Source organism: Salmo salar, chromosome ssa09 (assembly GCF_905237065.1).
Source record: "Salmo salar chromosome ssa09, Ssal_v3.1, whole genome shotgun sequence".
Classification (NCBI taxonomy): domain Eukaryota; kingdom Metazoa; phylum Chordata; class Actinopteri; order Salmoniformes; family Salmonidae; genus Salmo; species Salmo salar.
Window position 1 is genome coordinate 96,722,914 of NC_059450.1, and position 19,043 is coordinate 96,741,956.

Here is a 19,043-nt window from a genome sequence, read left to right on the forward strand (position 1 = left end):
TAGGGAGGATCATTGTATTGTTGTGAGACTGGTCTAGGGAGGATCATTGTGTTGTTGTGAGACTAGTCTAGGGAGGATCATTGTATTGTTGTGAGACTGGTCTAGGGAGGATCATTGTATTGTTGTGGACTAGTCTGGGGAGGATCATTGTATTGTTGTAGACTAGTCTGGGGAGGATCATTGTATTGTTGTAGACTAGTCTAGGGAGGATCATTGTATTGTTGTTGTAGACTAGTCTAGGGAGGATCATTGTGTTGTGTTGTTGTAGACTAGTCTAGGGAGGATCATTGTATTGTTGTAGACTGGTCTAGGGAGGATCATTGTATTGTTGTAGACTGGTCTAGGGAGGATCATTGTATTGTTGTGAGACTAGTCTAGGGAGGATCATTGTTTGTTTGTTGTAGACTAGTCTAGGGAGGATCATTGTATTGATTGTTGTAGACTAGTCTAGGGAGGATCATTGTATTGTTGTAGACTAGTCTAGGGAGGATCATTGTATTGTTGTAGACTAGTCTAGGGAGGATCATTGTGTTGTTGTAGACTAGTCTAGGGAGGATCATTGTATTGTTGTGAGACTGGTCTAGGGAGGATCATTGTATTGTTGTGAGACTGGTCTAGGGAGGATCATTGTATTGTTGTAGACTGGTCTAGGGAGGATCATTGTATTGTTGTGGGGCTAGTCTGGGGAGGATCATTGTATTGTTTGTTGTAGACTGGTCTAGGGAGGATCATTGTATTGTTGTAGACTGGTCTAGGGAGGATCATTGTATTGTTGTGAGACTAGTCTAGGGAGGATCATTGTATTGTTGTAGACTAGTCTAGGGAGGATCATTGTATTGTTGTGAGACTAGTCTGGGGAGGATCATTGTATTGTTGTGAGACTAGTCTAGGGAGGATCATTGTATTGTTGTTGTAGACTAGTCTGGGGAGGATCATTGTATTGTTGTAGACTAGTCTAGGGAGGATCATTGTATTGTTGTGAGACTGGTCTAGGGAGGATCATTGTATTGTTGTGAGACTAGTCTAGGGAGGATCATTGTATTGTTTGTGAGACTAGTCTGGGGAGGATCATTGTATTGTTGTGAGACTAGTCTAGGGAGGATCATTGTATTGTTGTAGACTAGTCTAGGGAGGATCATTGTATTGTTGTGAGACTAGTCTAGGGAGGATCATTGTGTTGTTGTAGACTGGTCTAGGGAGGATCATTGTATTGTTGTGGACTAGTCTAGGGAGGATCATTGTATTGTTGTGGACTAGTCTAGGGAGGATCATTGTATTGTTGTGAGACTAGTCTAGGGAGGATCATTGTATTGTTGTAGACTGGTCTAGGGAGGATCATTGTATTGTATTGTTGTAGACTAGTCTAGGGAGGATCATTGTTTGTTGTTGTAGACTAGTCTAGGGAGGATCATTGTATTGTTGTAGACTGGTCTAGGGAGGATCATTGTATTGTTGTGAGGCTAGTCTAGGGAGGATCATTGTATTGTTGTAGACTAGTCTAGGGAGGATCATTGTATTGTTGTGAGACTGGTCTAGGGAGGATCATTGTATTGTTGTGAGACTAGTCTAGGGAGGATCATTGTATTGTATTGTTGTAGACTGGTCTAGGGAGGATCATTGTATTGTTGTGAGACTGGTCTAGGGAGGATCATTGTATTGTTGTGAGACTAGTCTAGGGAGGATCATTGTATTGTTGTGAGACTAGTCTAGGGAGGATCATTGTATTGTTGTGAGACTAGTCTAGGGAGGATCATTGTATTGTTGTAGACTAGTCTAGGGAGGATCATTGTGTTGTTGTGGACTAGTCTGGGGAGGATCATTGTATTGTTGTGAGACTGGTCTAGGGAGGATCATTGTATTGTTGTGAGACTAGTCTAGGGAGGATCATTGTATTGTTGTGAGACTAGTCTAGGGAGGATCATTGTATTGTTGTGGGACTAGTCTGGGGAGGATCATTGTATTGTATTGTTGTGGACTAGTCTAGGGAGGATCATTGTGTTGTTGTAGACTAGTCTAGGGAGGATCATTGTATTGTTGTGAGACTAGTCTAGGGAGGATCATTGTATTGTATTGTTGTGAGACTGGTCTAGGGAGGATCATTGTGTTGTTGTGAGACTAGTCTAGGGAGGATCATTGTATTGTTGTAGACTAGTCTAGGGAGGATCATTGTATTGTTTGTGAGACTGGTCTAGGGAGGATCATTGTGTTGTTGTAGACTAGTCTAGGGAGGATCATTGTATTGTTGTAGACTAGTCTAGGGAGGATCATTGTATTGTTGTAGACTAGTCTAGGGAGGATCATTGTATTGTTGTGAGACTAGTCTAGGGAGGATCATTGTATTGTTGTGGGACTGGTCTGGGGAGGATCATTGTATTGTTGTGAGACTAGTCTAGGGAGGATCATTGTATTGTTGTGAGACTAGTCTAGGGAGGATCATTGTGTTGTTGTAGACTGGTCTAGGGAGGATCATTGTATTGTTGTAGACTAGTCTAGGGAGGATCATTGTATTGTTGTAGACTGGTCTAGGGAGGATCATTGTATTGTATTGTTGTAGACTAGTCTAGGGAGGATCATTGTATTGTTTGTTGTAGACTGGTCTGGGGAGGATCATTGTGTTGTTGTGGACTAGTCTAGGGAGGATCATTGTATTGTTGTGGGCTGGTCTAGGGAGGATCATTGTATTGTTGTGAGACTAGTCTAGGGAGGATCATTGTGTTGTTGTGAGACTGGTCTAGGGAGGATCATTGTATTGTATTGTTGTAGACTAGTCTAGGGAGGATCATTGTATTGTTGTGAGACTGGTCTGGGGAGGATCATTGTATTGTTGTAGACTAGTCTAGGGAGGATCATTGTATTGTTGTAGACTAGTCTAGGGAGGATCATTGTATTGTTGTGAGACTAGTCTAGGGAGGATCATTGTATTGTTGTGAGACTAGTCTAGGGAGGATCATTGTGTTGTTGTGAGACTAGTCTAGGGAGGATCATTGTATTGTTGTGAGACTAGTCTAGGGAGGATCATTGTATTGTTGTGAGACTAGTCTAGGGAGGATCATTGTGTTGTTGTAGACTGGTCTGGGGAGGATCATTGTATTGTTGTAGACTAGTCTAGGGAGGATCATTGTATTGTTGTGAGACTGGTCTAGGGAGGATCATTGTGTTGTTTGTGAGACTAGTCTAGGGAGGATCATTGTATTGTTGTAGACTAGTCTAGGGAGGATCATTGTATTGTTGTGAGACTGGTCTAGGGAGGATCATTGTATTGTTGTGAGACTAGTCTAGGGAGGATCATTGTATTGTTGTAGACTAGTCTGGGGAGGATCATTGTATTGTTGTAGACTGGTCTAGGGAGGATCATTGTATTGTTGTAGACTGGTCTAGGGAGGATCATTGTATTGTTGTAGACTAGTCTAGGGAGGATCATTGTATTGTTGTAGACTAGTCTAGGGAGGATCATTGTATTGTTGTGAGACTGGTCTAGGGAGGATCATTGTATTGTTGTAGACTAGTCTAGGGAGGATCATTGTATTGTTGTAGGCTAGTCTAGGGAGGATCATTGTATTGTATTGTTGTAGACTGGTCTAGGGAGGATCATTGTATTGTTGTAGACTAGTCTAGGGAGGATCATTGTATTGTTGTGAGACTGGTCTAGGGAGGATCATTGTGTTGTTGTAGACTAGTCTAGGGAGGATCATTGTATTGTATTGTTGTGGGCTGGTCTAGGGAGGATCATTGTATTGTTGTAGACTAGTCTAGGGAGGATCATTGTAGTGGGGGTCATTGTGTTGTTGTAGACTGGTCTAGGGAGGATCATTGTATTGTTGTAGACTAGTCTAGGGAGGATCATTGTGTTGTTGTGAGACTAGTCTAGGGAGGATCATTGTATTGTTGTAGACTAGTCTGGGGAGGATCATTGTGTTGTTTGTTGTAGACTAGTCTAGGGAGGATCATTGTATTGTTGTGGACTAGTCTAGGGAGGATCATTGTATTGTTGTAGACTGGTCTAGGGAGGATCATTGTATTGTTGTGAGACTGGTCTAGGGAGGATCATTGTATTGTTGTAGACTAGTCTGGGGAGGATCATTGTATTGTTGTAGACTAGTCTAGGGAGGATCATTGTATTGTTGTGAGACTAGTCTAGGGAGGATCATTGTATTGTTGTGAGACTGGTCTAGGGAGGATCATTGTATTGTATTGTTGTAGACTAGTCTAGGGAGGATCATTGTGTTGTTTGTAGACTAGTCTAGGGAGGATCATTGTATTGTTGTGAGACTAGTCTAGGGAGGATCATTGTATGTTGTAGACTAGTCTGGGGAGGATCATTGTATTGTTGTAGACTAGTCTAGGGAGGATCATTGTGTTGTTTGTTGTAGACTGGTCTAGGGAGGATCATTGTATTGTTTGTTGTAGACTAGTCTAGGGAGGATCATTGTATTGTTGTGGGCTAGTCTAGGGAGGATCATTGTATTGTTGTAGACTAGTCTAGGGAGGATCATTGTATTGTATTGTTGTAGACTAGTCTAGGGAGGATCATTGTATTGTTGTTGTAGACTAGTCTAGGGAGGATCATTGTGTTGTTGTAGACTAGTCTAGGGAGGATCATTGTGTTGTTGTAGACTAGTCTAGGGAGGATCATTGTATTGTTGTAGACTAGTCTAGGGAGGATCATTGTATTGTTGTTGTAGACTAGTCTAGGGAGGATCATTGTATTGTTGTGAGACTAGTCTAGGGAGGATCATTGTGCTGGCTGGGGAGGATCATTGTATTGTTGTAGACTAGTCTAGGGAGGATCATTGTATTGTTGTGGGCTGGTCTGGGGAGGATCATTGTGTTGTTGTAGACTAGTCTAGGGAGGATCATTGTATTGTTGTGAGACTAGTCTAGGGAGGATCATTGTATTGTTGTGAGACTAGTCTAGGGAGGATCATTGTATTGTTGTAGACTGGTCTAGGGAGGATCATTGTGTTGTTGTTGTAGACTAGTCTAGGGAGGATCATTGTGTTGTTGTAGACTAGTCTAGGGAGGATCATTGTATTGTTGTGAGACTGGTCTAGGGAGGATCATTGTATTGTTGTGAGACTAGTCTAGGGAGGATCATTGTATTGTTGTTGTGGACTAGTCTAGGGAGGATCATTGTATTGTTGTGAGACTAGTCTAGGGAGGATCATTGTATTGTTGTGAGACTAGTCTAGGGAGGATCATTGTATTGTTGTGAGACTAGTCTAGGGAGGATCATTGTATTGTTGTAGACTAGTCCAGGGAGGATCATTGTATTGTTGTGGACTAGTCTAGGGAGGATCATTGTATTGTTGTAGACTAGTCTAGGGAGGATCATTGTATTGTTGTTGTAGACTAGTCTAGGGAGGATCATTGTATTGTATTGTTGTAGACTAGTCTAGGGAGGATCATTGTATTGTTGTGGACTAGTCTAGGGAGGATCATTGTATTGTTGTAGACTAGTCTAGGGAGGATCATTGTATTGTTGTGAGACTAGTCTAGGGAGGATCATTGTATTGTTGTTGTAGACTAGTCTAGGGAGGATCATTGTGGTTTGTTGTTGTAGACTGGTCTAGGGAGGATCATTGTATTGTTGTGAGACTAGTCTAGGGAGGATCATTGTATTGTTGTGAGACTAGTCTAGGGAGGATCATTGTATTGTTGTGAGACTGGTCTAGGGAGGATCATTGTATTGTATTGTTGTAGACTAGTCTAGGGAGGATCATTGTATTGTTGTAGACTAGTCTAGGGAGGATCATTGTATTGTTGTAGACTGGTCTAGGGAGGATCATTGTGTTGTTGTAGACTAGTCTAGGGAGGATCATTGTATTGTATTGTTGTAGACTGGTCTAGGGAGGATCATTGTATTGTTGTGAGACTAGTCTAGGGAGGATCATTGTGTTGTTGTAGACTAGTCTAGGGAGGATCATTGTATTGTTGTGAGACTGGTCTAGGGAGGATCATTGTATTGTTTGTTGTGAGACTGGTCTAGGGAGGATCATTGTATTGTATTGTTGTAGACTAGTCTAGGGAGGATCATTGTATTGTTGTAGACTAGTCTGGGGAGGATCATTGTATTGTTGTGAGACTAGTCTAGGGAGGATCATTGTATTGTTGTGAGACTGGTCTAGGGAGGATCATTGTATTGTTGTGAGACTGGTCTAGGGAGGATCATTGTATTGTTGTGAGACTAGTCTAGGGAGGATCATTGTATTGTTGTAGACTAGTCTGGGGAGGATCATTGTATTGTATTGTTGTAGACTAGTCTAGGGAGGATCATTGTGTTGTTGTAGACTAGTCTAGGGAGGATCATTGTATTGTTGTGAGACTAGTCTAGGGAGGATCATTGTATTGTTGTAGACTGGTCTGGGGAGGATCATTGTATTGTTGTGTAGACTAGTCTGGGGAGGATCATTGTATTGTTGTAGAGCTAGTCTAGGGAGGATCATTGTATTGTTGTGAGACTAGTCTGGGGAGGATCATTGTATTGTTGTGAGACTAGTCTAGGGAGGATCATTGTATTGTTGTGAGACTAGTCTAGGGAGGATCATTGTATTGTTGTGAGACTGGTCTAGGGAGGATCATTGTATTGTTGTAGACTAGTCTAGGGAGGATCATTGTATTGTTGTGAGACTAGTCTAGGGAGGATCATTGTATTGTTGTGAGACTAGTCTAGGGAGGATCATTGTATTGTTGTGAGACTGGTCTAGGGAGGATCATTGTATTGTATTGTTGTAGACTGGTCTAGGGAGGATCATTGTATTGTTGTGAGACTAGTCTAGGGAGGATCATTGTATTGTTGTAGACTAGTCTAGGGAGGATCATTGTGTTGTTGTGAGACTAGTCTAGGGAGGATCATTGTATTGTATTGTTGTAGACTAGTCTAGGGAGGATCATTGTATTGTTGTGAGACTAGTCTAGGGAGGATCATTGTGTTGTTGTGAGACTGGTCTAGGGAGGATCATTGTATTGTTGTAGACTAGTCTAGGGAGGATCATTGTGTTGTTGTGAGACTAGTCTAGGGAGGATCATTGTATTGTTGTAGACTAGTCTAGGGAGGATCATTGTATTGTTGTAGACTGGTCTAGGGAGGATCATTGTATTGTTGTGAGACTAGTCTAGGGAGGATCATTGTATTGTTGTGGGCTAGTCTGGGGAGGATCATTGTATTGTTGTGGACTAGTCTAGGGAGGATCATTGTATTGTTGTGGACTAGTCTAGGGAGGATCATTGTATTGTTGTAGACTAGTCTAGGGAGGATCATTGTTTGTATTGTTGTAGACTAGTCTAGGGAGGATCATTGTATTGTTGTAGACTGGTCTGGGGAGGATCATTGTATTGTTGTGAGGCTAGTCTAGGGAGGATCATTGTATTGTTGTAGACTAGTCTAGGGAGGATCATTGTATTGTTGTGAGACTAGTCTAGGGAGGATCATTGTATTGTTGTGTAGACTAGTCTAGGGAGGATCATTGTATTGTTGTGAGACTAGTCTAGGGAGGATCATTGTATTGTTGTGAGACTAGTCTAGGGAGGATCATTGTGTTGTTGTGAGACTAGTCTAGGGAGGATCATTGTATTGTTGTGAGACTAGTCTAGGGAGGATCATTGTATTGTTGTAGACTAGTCTAGGGAGGATCATTGTATTGTTGTGAGACTAGTCTAGGGAGGATCATTGTATTGTTGTGAGACTAGTCTAGGGAGGATCATTGTATTGTATTGTTGTAGACTAGTCTAGGGAGGATCATTGTTTGTTGTTGTAGACTAGTCTAGGGAGGATCATTGTATTGTTGTAGACTAGTCTCGGGAGGATCATTGTATTGTTGTAGACTAGTCTAGGGAGGATCATTGTATTGTTGTAGACTGGTCTAGGGAGGATCATTGTATTGTTGTGAGACTAGTCTAGGGAGGATCATTGTGTTGTTGTTGTAGACTAGTCTAGGGAGGATCATTGTATTGTTGTGAGACTAGTCTAGGGAGGATCATTGTATTGTTGTAGACTAGTCTAGGGAGGATCATTGTATTGTTTGTTGAGACTAGTCTAGGGAGGATCATTGTATTGTTGTAGACTAGTCTAGGGAGGATCATTGTATTGTATTGTTGTAGACTAGTCTGGGGAGGATCATTGTATTGTTGTGAGACTAGTCTAGGGAGGATCATTGTATTGTTGTAGACTAGTCTAGGGAGGATCATTGTATTGTTGTAGACTAGTCTAGGGAGGATCATTGTATTGTTGTAGACTAGTCTAGGGAGGATCATTGTATTGTTGTGAGACTAGTCTAGGGAGGATCATTGTATTGTTGTGAGACTAGTCTAGGGAGGATCATTGTATTGTTGTAGACTAGTCTAGGGAGGATCATTGTATTGTTGTAGACTAGTCTAGGGAGGATCATTGTATTGTTGTGAGACTAGTCTAGGGAGGATCATTGTATGTTGTTGTAGACTAGTCTAGGGAGGATCATTGTATTGTTTGTGTAGACTAGTCTAGGGAGGATCATTGTATTGTTGTAGACTAGTCTAGGGAGGATCATTGTATTGTTGTAGACTAGTCTAGGGAGGATCATTGTATTGTTGTAGACTAGTCTAGGGAGGATCATTGTATTGTTGTTGTAGACTAGTCTAGGGAGGATCATTGTATTGTTGTAGACTAGTCTAGGGAGGATCATTGTATTGTTGTGAGACTAGTCTAGGGAGGATCATTGTATTGTTGTGAGACTAGTCTAGGGAGGATCATTGTATTGTTGTGAGACTAGTCTAGGGAGGATCATTGTATTGTTGTGAGACTAGTCTAGGGAGGATCATTGTATTGTTGTGAGACTAGTCTAGGGAGGATCATTGTATTGTTGTAGACTGGTCTAGGGAGGATCATTGTATTGTTGTAGACTAGTCTAGGGAGGATCATTGTTTGTTTGTTGTAGACTAGTCTAGGGAGGATCATTGTATTGTATTGTTGTAGACTAGTCTGGGGAGGATCATTGTATTGTTGTGAGACTAGTCTAGGGAGGATCATTGTATTGTTGTGGACTAGTCTAGGGAGGATCATTGTATTGTTGTAGACTAGTCTAGGGAGGATCATTGTTGTTTGTTGTAGACTAGTCTAGGGAGGATCATTGTATTGTATTGTTGTAGACTAGTCTAGGGAGGATCATTGTATTGTTGTAGACTAGTCTAGGGAGGATCATTGTATTGTTGTGAGACTAGTCTGGGGAGGATCATTGTATTGTTGTAGACTAGTCTAGGGAGGATCATTGTATTGTTGTGAGACTAGTCTAGGGAGGATCATTGTATTGTTGTAGACTAGTCTAGGGAGGATCATTGTATTGTTGTTGAGACTAGTCTAGGGAGGATCATTGTATTGTTGTGAGACTAGTCTAGGGAGGATCATTGTATTGTATTGTTGTAGACTAGTCTAGGGAGGATCATTGTATTGTTGTGGACTAGTCTAGGGAGGATCATTGTATTGTATTGTTGTAGACTAGTCTAGGGAGGATCATTGTATTGTTGTAGACTAGTCTAGGGAGGATCATTGTATTGTATTGTTGTAGACTAGTCTAGGGAGGATCATTGTATTGTTGTGAGACTAGTCTAGGGAGGATCATTGTATTGTTGTAGACTAGTCTAGGGAGGATCATTGTATTGTTGTGAGACTGGTCTGGGGAGGATCATTGTATTGTTGTAGACTAGTCTAGGGAGGATCATTGTATTGTTGTAGACTAGTCTAGGGAGGATCATTGTATTGTTGTGAGACTAGTCTAGGGAGGATCATTGTATTGTTGTAGACTAGTCTAGGGAGGATCATTGTATTGTATTGTTGTAGACTAGTCTAGGGAGGATCATTGTATTGTTGTAGACTGGTCTAGGGAGGATCATTGTATTGTTGTAGACTAGTCTAGGGAGGATCATTGTATGTTGTTGTAGACTAGTCTAGGGAGGATCATTGTATTGTTGTAGACTAGTCTGGGGAGGATCATTGTGTTGTTGTAGACTAGTCTAGGGAGGATCATTGTATTGTTGTGAGACTAGTCTAGGGAGGATCATTGTATTGTTGTAGACTAGTCTAGGGAGGATCATTGTATTGTTGTAGACTAGTCTAGGGAGGATCATTGTATTGTTGTGAGACTAGTCTAGGGAGGATCATTGTATTGTTGTAGACTAGTCTAGGGAGGATCATTGTATTGTTGTAGACTAGTCTAGGGAGGATCATTGTATTGTTGTGAGACTAGTCTAGGGAGGATCATTGTATTGTTGTGAGACTAGTCTAGGGAGGATCATTGTATTGTTGTAGACTAGTCTAGGGAGGATCATTGTATTGTTGTGAGACTAGTCTAGGGAGGATCATTGTATTGTTGTAGACTAGTCTAGGGAGGATCATTGTATTGTTGTGAGACTAGTCTAGGGAGGATCATTGTATTGTTGTAGACTGGTCTAGGGAGGATCATTGTATTGTTGTAGACTAGTCTAGGGAGGATCATTGTATTGTTGTAGACTAGTCTAGGGAGGATCATTGTATTGTTGTAGACTAGTCTAGGGAGGATCATTGTATTGTTGTGAGACTAGTCTAGGGAGGATCATTGTATTGTTGTGAGACTAGTCTAGGGAGGATCATTGTATTGTATTGTTGTAGACTAGTCTAGGGAGGATCATTGTATTGTTGTGAGACTAGTCTAGGGAGGATCATTGTATTGTTGTGAGACTAGTCTAGGGAGGATCATTGTATTGTTGTAGACTAGTCTAGGGAGGATCATTGTATTGTTGTGAGACTAGTCTAGGGAGGATCATTGTATTGTTGTGAGACTAGTCTAGGGAGGATCATTGTATTGTTGTAGACTAGTCTAGGGAGGATCATTGTATTGTTGTGAGACTAGTCTAGGGAGGATCATTGTATTGTTGTAGACTAGTCTAGGGAGGATCATTGTGTTGTTGTGAGACTAGTCTAGGGAGGATCATTGTATTGTATTGTTGTAGACTAGTCTGGGGAGGATCATTGTATTGTTGTAGACTAGTCTAGGGAGGATCATTGTATTGTTGTAGACTAGTCTGGGGAGGATCATTGTATTGTTGTAGACTAGTCTAGGGAGGATCATTGTATTGTTGTAGACTAGTCTAGGGAGGATCATTGTATTGTTGTAGACTAGTCTAGGGAGGATCATTGTATTGTTGTGAGACTAGTCTCGGGAGGATCATTGTATTGTTGTAGACTAGTCTAGGGAGGATCATTGTATTGTTGTAGACTAGTCTAGGGAGGATCATTGTATTGTTGTGAGACTAGTCTAGGGAGGATCATTGTATTGTTGTAGACTAGTCTAGGGAGGATCATTGTATTGTTGTGGACTAGTCTAGGGAGGATCATTGTATTGTTGTAGACTAGTCTAGGGAGGATCATTGTATTGTTGTGAGACTAGTCTAGGGAGGATCATTGTATTGTATTGTTGTAGACTAGTCTAGGGAGGATCATTGTATTGTTGTAGACTAGTCTAGGGAGGATCATTGTATTGTTGTAGACTAGTCTAGGGAGGATCATTGTATTGTTGTAGACTAGTCTAGGGAGGATCATTGTATTGTTTGTAGACTAGTCTAGGGAGGATCATTGTATTGTTGTAGACTAGTCTAGGGAGGATCATTGTGTGTTTGTTGTAGACTAGTCTAGGGAGGATCATTGTATTGTTGTAGACTAGTCTAGGGAGGATCATTGTATTGTTGTAGACTAGTCTAGGGAGGATCATTGTATTGTTGTGAGACTAGTCTAGGGAGGATCATTGTATTGTATTGTTGTAGACTAGTCTCGGGAGGATCATTGTATTGTTGTGAGACTAGTCTAGGGAGGATCATTGTATTGTTGTGTAGACTAGTCTAGGGAGGATCATTGTATTGTTGTAGACTAGTCTAGGGAGGATCATTTTGTATTGTTGTAGACTAGTCTAGGGAGGATCATTGTATTGTTGTAGACTAGTCTAGGGAGGATCATTGTATTGTTGTAGACTAGTCTAGGGAGGATCATTGTATTGTATTGTTGTAGACTAGTCTAGGGAGGATCATTGTATTGTTGTAGACTAGTCTAGGGAGGATCATTGTATTGTTGTAGACTAGTCTAGGGAGGATCATTGTATTGTTGTGAGACTAGTCTAGGGAGGATCATTGTATTGTTGTAGACTAGTCTAGGGAGGATCATTGTATTGTTGTGAGACTAGTCTAGGGAGGATCATTGTATTGTTGTAGACTAGTCTAGGGAGGATCATTGTATTGTTGTAGACTAGTCTAGGGAGGATCATTGTATTGTTGTAGACTAGTCTAGGGAGGATCATTGTATTGTATTGTTGTAGACTAGTCTAGGGAGGATCATTGTATTGTATTGTTGTAGACTAGTCTAGGGAGGATCATTGTTGTTGTTGTAGACTAGTCTAGGGAGGATCATTGTATTGTTGTTGTAGACTAGTCTAGGGAGGATCATTGTATTGTTGTAGACTAGTCTAGGGAGGATCATTGTATTGTTGTAGACTAGTCTAGGGAGGATCATTGTATTGTTGTAGACTAGTCTAGGGAGGATCATTGTATTGTTGTGAGACAAGTCTAGGGAGGATCATATTGTATTGTTGTAGACTAGTCTAGGGAGGATCATTGTATTGTATTGTTGTAGACTAGTCTAGGGAGGATCATTGTATTGTATTGTTGTAGACTAGTCTAGGGAGGATCATTGTTGTTGTAGACTAGTCTACGGAGGATCATTGTATTGTTGTAGACTAGTCTAGGGAGGATCATTGTATTGTTGTGAGACTAGTCTAGGGAGGATCATTGTATTGTTGTGAGACTAGTCTAGGGAGGATCATTGTATTGTTGTGAGACTAGTCTAGGGAGGATCATTGTATTGTTGTAGACTAGTCTAGGGAGGATCATTGTATTGTATTGTTGTAGACTAGTCTCGGGAGGATCATTGTATTGTTGTAGACTAGTCTCGGGAGGATCATTGTTGTTGTAGACTAGTCTAGGGAGGATCATTGTATTGTATTGCTGTAGACTAGTCTCGGGAGGATCATTGTATTGTTGTAGACTAGTCTAGGGAGGATCATTGTATTGTTGTAGACTAGTCTAGGAGGATCATTGTGGACTAGTCTAGGGAGGATCATTGTATTGTATTGTTGTAGACTAGTCTAGGGAGGATCATTGTATTGTTGTAGACTAGTCTAGGGAGGATCATTGTATTGTTGTAGACTAGTCTAGGGAGGATCATTGTTTGTATTGTTGTAGACTAGTATAGGGAGGATCATTGTATTGTTGTAGACTCGTCTAGGGAGGATCATTGTATTGTTGTAGACTAGTCTAGGGAGGATCATTGTATTGTTGTAGACTAGTCTAGGGAGGATCATTGTATTGTATTGTTGTAGACTAGTCTAGGGAGGATCATTGTATTGTTGTAGACTAGTCTAGGGAGGATCATTGTATTGTATTGTTGTAGACTAGTCTAGTGAGGATCATTGTATTGTTGTAGACTAGTCTAGGGAGGATCATTGTATTGTTGTAGACTAGTCTAGGGAGGATCATTGTATTGTATTGTTGTAGACTAGTCTAGGGAGGATCATTGTATTGTTGTAGACTAGTCTAGGGAGGATCATTGTATTGTATTGTTGTAGACTAGTCTAGGGAGGATCATTGTATTGTATTGTTGTAGACTAGTCTAGGGAGGATCATTGTATTGTTGTAGACTAGTCTAGGGAGGATCATTGTATTGTTTGTAGACTAGTCTAGGGAGGATAATTGTATTGTTGTAGACTAGTCTAGGGAGGATCATTGTATTGTTGTGAGACTAGTCTAGGGAGGATCATTGTATTGTTGTAGACTAGTCTAGGGAGGATCATTGTATTGTATTGTTGTAGACTAGTCTAGGGAGGATCATTGTATTGTATTGTTGTAGACTAGTCTCGGGAGGATCATTGTATTGTTGTAGACTAGTCTAGGGAGGATCATTGTATTGATTGTTGTAGACTAGTCTAGGGAGGATCATTGTATTGTTGTAGACTAGTCTAGGGAGGATCATTGTATTGTTGTAGACTAGTCTAGGGAGGATCATTGTATTGTTGTAGACTAGTCTAGGGAGGATCATTGTATTGTTGTAGACTAGTCTAGGGAGGATCATTGTATTGTATTGTTGTAGACTAGTCTAGGGAGGATCATTGTATTGTATTGTTGTAGACTAGTCTAGGGAGGATCATTGTATTGCATTGTTGTAGACTAGTCTAGGGAGGATCATTGTATTGTTGTAGACTAGTCTAGGGAGGATCATTGTATTGTTGTAGACTAGTCTAGGGAGGATCATTGTATTGTTGTAGACTAGTCTAGGGAGGATCATTGTATTGTTGTAGACTAGTCTAGGGAGGATCATTGTATTGTTGTAGACTAGTCTAGGGAGGATCATTGTATTGTTGTAGACTAGTCTAGGGAGGATCATTGTATTGTTGTAGACTAGTCTAGGGAGGATCATTGTATTGTTGCAGACTAGTCTAGGGAGGATCATTGTATTGTTGTAGACTAGTCTAGGGAGGATCATTGTATTGTTGTAGAGTAGTCTAGGGAGGATCATTGTATTGTTGTAGACTAGTCTAGGGAGGATCATTGTATTGTTGTGAGACTAGTCTAGGGAGGATCATTGTATTGTTGTAGACTAGTCTAGGGAGGATCATTGTATTGTTGTAGACTAGTCTAGGGAGGATCATTGTATTGTTGTAGACTAGTCTAGGGAGGATCATTGTATTGTTGTAGACTAGTCTAGGGAGGATCATTGTTTGTATTGTTGTAGACTAGTCTCGGGAGGATCATTGTATTGTTGTAGACTAGTCTAGGGAGGATCATTGTTGTTGTAGACTAGTCTCGGGAGGATCATTGTTGTTGTAGACTAGTCTAGGGAGGATCATTGTATTGTTGTAGACTAGTCTAGGGAGGATCATTGTATTGTATTGTTGTAGACTAGTCTAGGGAGGATCATTGTATTGTTGTAGACTAGTCTCGGGAGGATCATTGTTGTTGTAGACTAGTCTAGGGAGGATCATTGTATTGTATTGTTGTAGACTAGTCTCGGGAGGATCATTGTATTGTTGTAGACTAGTCTAGGGAGGATCATTGTATTGTTGTAGACTAGTCTAGGGAGGATCATGTTGTAGACTAGTCTAGGGAGGATCATTGTATTGTTGTAGACTAGTCTAGGGAGGATCATTGTATTGTTGTAGACTAGTCTAGGGAGGATCATTGTATTGTATTGTTGTAGACTAGTCTAGGGAGGATCATGATTGTTGTAGACTAGTCTAGGGAGGATCATTGTATTGTTGTAGACTAGTCTAGGGAGGATCATTGTATTGTTGTAGACTAGTCTAGGGAGGATTATTGTATTGTTGTAGACTAGTCTAGGGAGGATCATTGTATTGTATTGTGTAGACTAGTCTAGGGAGGATCATTGTATTGTTGTAGACTAGTCTAGGGAGGATCATTGTATTGTTGTAGACTAGTCTAGGGAGGATCATTGTATTGTAGTAGACTAGTCTAGAGAGGATCATTGTATTGTTGTAGAGTAGTCTAGGGAGGATCATTGTATTGTTGTAGACTAGTCTAGGGAGGATCATTGTATTGTTGTAGACTAGTCTAGGGAGGATCATTGTATTGTTGTAGACTAGTCTAGGGAGGATCATTGTATTGTTGTAGACTAGTCTAGGGAGGATCATTGTATTGTTGTAGACTAGTCTAGGGAGGATCATTGTATTGTTGTAGACTAGTCTAGGGAGGATCATTGTTTTGTTGTAGACTAGTCTAGGGAGGATCATTGTATTGTATTGTTGTAGACTAGTCTCGGGAGGATCATTGTTGTTGTAGACTAGTCTCGGGAGGATCATTGTTGTTGTAGACTAGTCTAGGGAGGATTATTGTTGTTGTAGACTAGTCTAGGGAGGATCATTGTTGTGTTGTAGACTAGTCTCGGGAGGATCATTGTATTGTATTGTTGTAGACTAGTCTCGGGAGGATCAGTGTCTTGTTGTAGACTAGTCAAGGGAGGATCATTGTATTGTATTGTTGTAGACTAGTCTCGGGAGGTTCATTGTATTGTTGTAGACTAGTCTAGAGAGGATCATTGTATTGTATTGTTGTAGACTAGTCTAGGGAGGATCATTGTAATGTATTGTTGTGGACTAGTTGGAGAATCATTGTATTGTATTGTTGTAGACTAGTCTAGGGAGAATCATTGTATATTATTGTTGTAGACTAGTCTAGTGAGAATCATTGTATTGTATTGTTGTAGACTAGTCTAGGGAGGATCATTGTATTGTTGTAGACTAGTCTAGAGAGGATCATTGTATTGTATTGTTGTAGACTAGTCTCGGAAGGATCATTGTATTGTTGTAGACTAGTCTCGGGAGGATCATTGTATTGTATAATTGTAGACTAGTCTAGAGGATCATTATTGTTGTAGACTAGTATAGGTAGGTTCATTGTATTGTATTGTTGTAGACTAGTCTAGAGAGGATCATTGTATTGTATTGTTGTAGACTAGTCTCGGAAGGATCATTGTATTGTTGTAGACTAGTCTCGGGAGGATCATTGTATTGTATAATTGTAGACTAGTCTAGAGGATCATTATTGTTGTAGACTAGTATAGGGAGGTTCATTGTATTGTATTGTTGTAGACTAGTCTAGGGAGGATCATTGTAGACTAGTCTAGGGAGGAACATTGTATTGTATTGTTGTAGACTAGTCTAGGGAGGATCATTGTATTGTTGTAGACTAGTCTAGAGAGGATTATTGTATTGTATTGTTGTAGACTAGTCTCGGAAGGATCATTGTATTGTTGTAGACTAGTCTCGGGAGGATCATTGTATTGTATAATTGTAGACTAGTGTAGAGGATCATTATTGTTGTAGACTAGTATAGGGAGGTTCATTGTATTGTATTGTTGTAGACTAGTCTAGGGAGGATCATTGTAGACTAGTCTAGGGAGGAACATTGTATTGTATTGTTGTAGACTAGTCTAGGGAGGATCATTGTATTGTTGTAGACTAGTCTAGAGAGGATTATTGTATTGTTGTAGACTTGTCTAGGGAGGATCATTGTAGACTAGTCTAGGGAGGATCATTGTATTGTATTGTTGTAGACTAGTATAGGGAGGTTCATTGTATTGTATTGTTGTAGACTAGTCTAGGGAGGATCATTGTAGACTAGTCTAGGGAGGAACATTGTATTGTAGTAGACTAGTCTAGGGAGGATCATTGTATTGTAGTAGACTAGTCTAGAGAGGATCATTGTATTGTTGTAGAGTAGTCTAGGGAGGATCATTGTATTGTTGTAGACTAGTCTAGGGAGGATCATTGTATTGTTGTAGACTAGTCTAGGGATGATCATTGTATTGTTGTAGACTAGTCTAGGGAGGATCATTGTATTGTTGTAGACTAGTCTAGGGAGGATCATTGTATTGTTGTAGACTAGTCTAGGGAGGATCATTGTATTGTTGTAGACTAGTCTAGGGAGGATCATTGTTTTGTTGTAGACTAGTCTAGGGAGGATCATTGTATTGTATTGTTGTAGACTAGTCTCGGGAAGATCATTGTTGTTGTAGACTAGTCTCGGGAGGATCATTGTTGTTGTAGACTAGTCTAGGGAGGATTATTGTTGTTGTAGACTAGTCTAGGGAGGATCATTGTAGACTAGTCTAGGGAGGAACATTGTATTGTATTGTTGTAGACTAGTCTAGGGAGGATCATTGTATTGTTGTAGACTAGTCTAGAGAGGATTATTGTATTGTTGTAGACTTGTCTAGGGAGGATCATTGTAGACTAGTCTAGGGAGGATCATTGTATTGTATTGTTGTAGACTAGTCTAGAGAGGATCATTGTATTGTTGTAGACTAGTCTAGGGAGGATCATTGTATTGTATTGTTGTAGACTAGTCTAGGGAGGATTATTGTATTGTATTGTTGTAGACTAGTGTAGAGGATCATTGTATTGTTGTAGACTAGTCTAGGGAGGATCATTGTATTGTTGCAGACTAGTCTAGGGAGGATCATTGTATTGTAGTAGACTAGTCTAGAGAGGATCATTGTATTGTTGTAGAGTAGTCTAGGGAGGATCATTGTATTGTTGTAGACTAGTCTAGGGAGGATCATTGTATTGTTGTAGACTAGTCTAGGGAGGATCATTGTATTGTTGTAGACTAGTCTAGGGAGGATCATTGTATTGTTGTAGACTAGTCTAGGGAGGATCATTGTATTGTTGTAGACTAGTCTAGGGAGGATCATTGTATTGTTGTAGACTAGTCTAGGGAGGATCATTGTTTTGTTGTAGACTAGTCTAGGGAGGATCATTGTATTGTATTGTTGTAGACTAGTCTCGGGAAGATCATTGTTGTTGTAGACTAGTCTCGGGAGGATCATTGTTGTTGTAGACTAGTCTAGGGAGGATCATTGTTGTTGTAGACTAGTCTAGGGAGGATCATTGTTTTGTTGTAGACTAGTCTCGGGAGGATCATTGTATTGTATTGTTGTAGACTAGTCTCGGGAGGATCATTGTATTGTTGTAGACTAGTCTCGGGAGGATCATTGTATTGTTGTAGACTAGTCAAGGGAGGATCATTGTATTGTATTGTTGTAGACTAGTCTCGGGAGGTTCATTGTATTGTTGTAGACTAGTCTAGGGAGGATCATTGTATTGTATTGTTGTAGACTAGTCTAGAGAGGATCATTGTATTGTTGTGGTCTAGTGAGAATCATTGTATTGTATTGTTGTAGACTAGTCTAGGGAGGATCATTGTATTGTTGTAGACTAGTCTAGGGAGAATCATTGTATTGTATTGTTGTAGACTAGTCTAGGGAGGATCATGTATTGTATTGTTGTAGACTAGTCTAGGGAGGATCATTGTATTGTTGTAGACTAGTCTCGGGAGGATCATTGTATTGTTGTAGACTAGTCTCGGGAGGATCATTGTATTGTTGTAGACTAGTCTAGGGAGGATCATTGTATTGTATTGTTGTAGACTAGTCTAGGGAGGATCATGTGTTGTAGACTAGTCTAGGGAGGATCATTGTA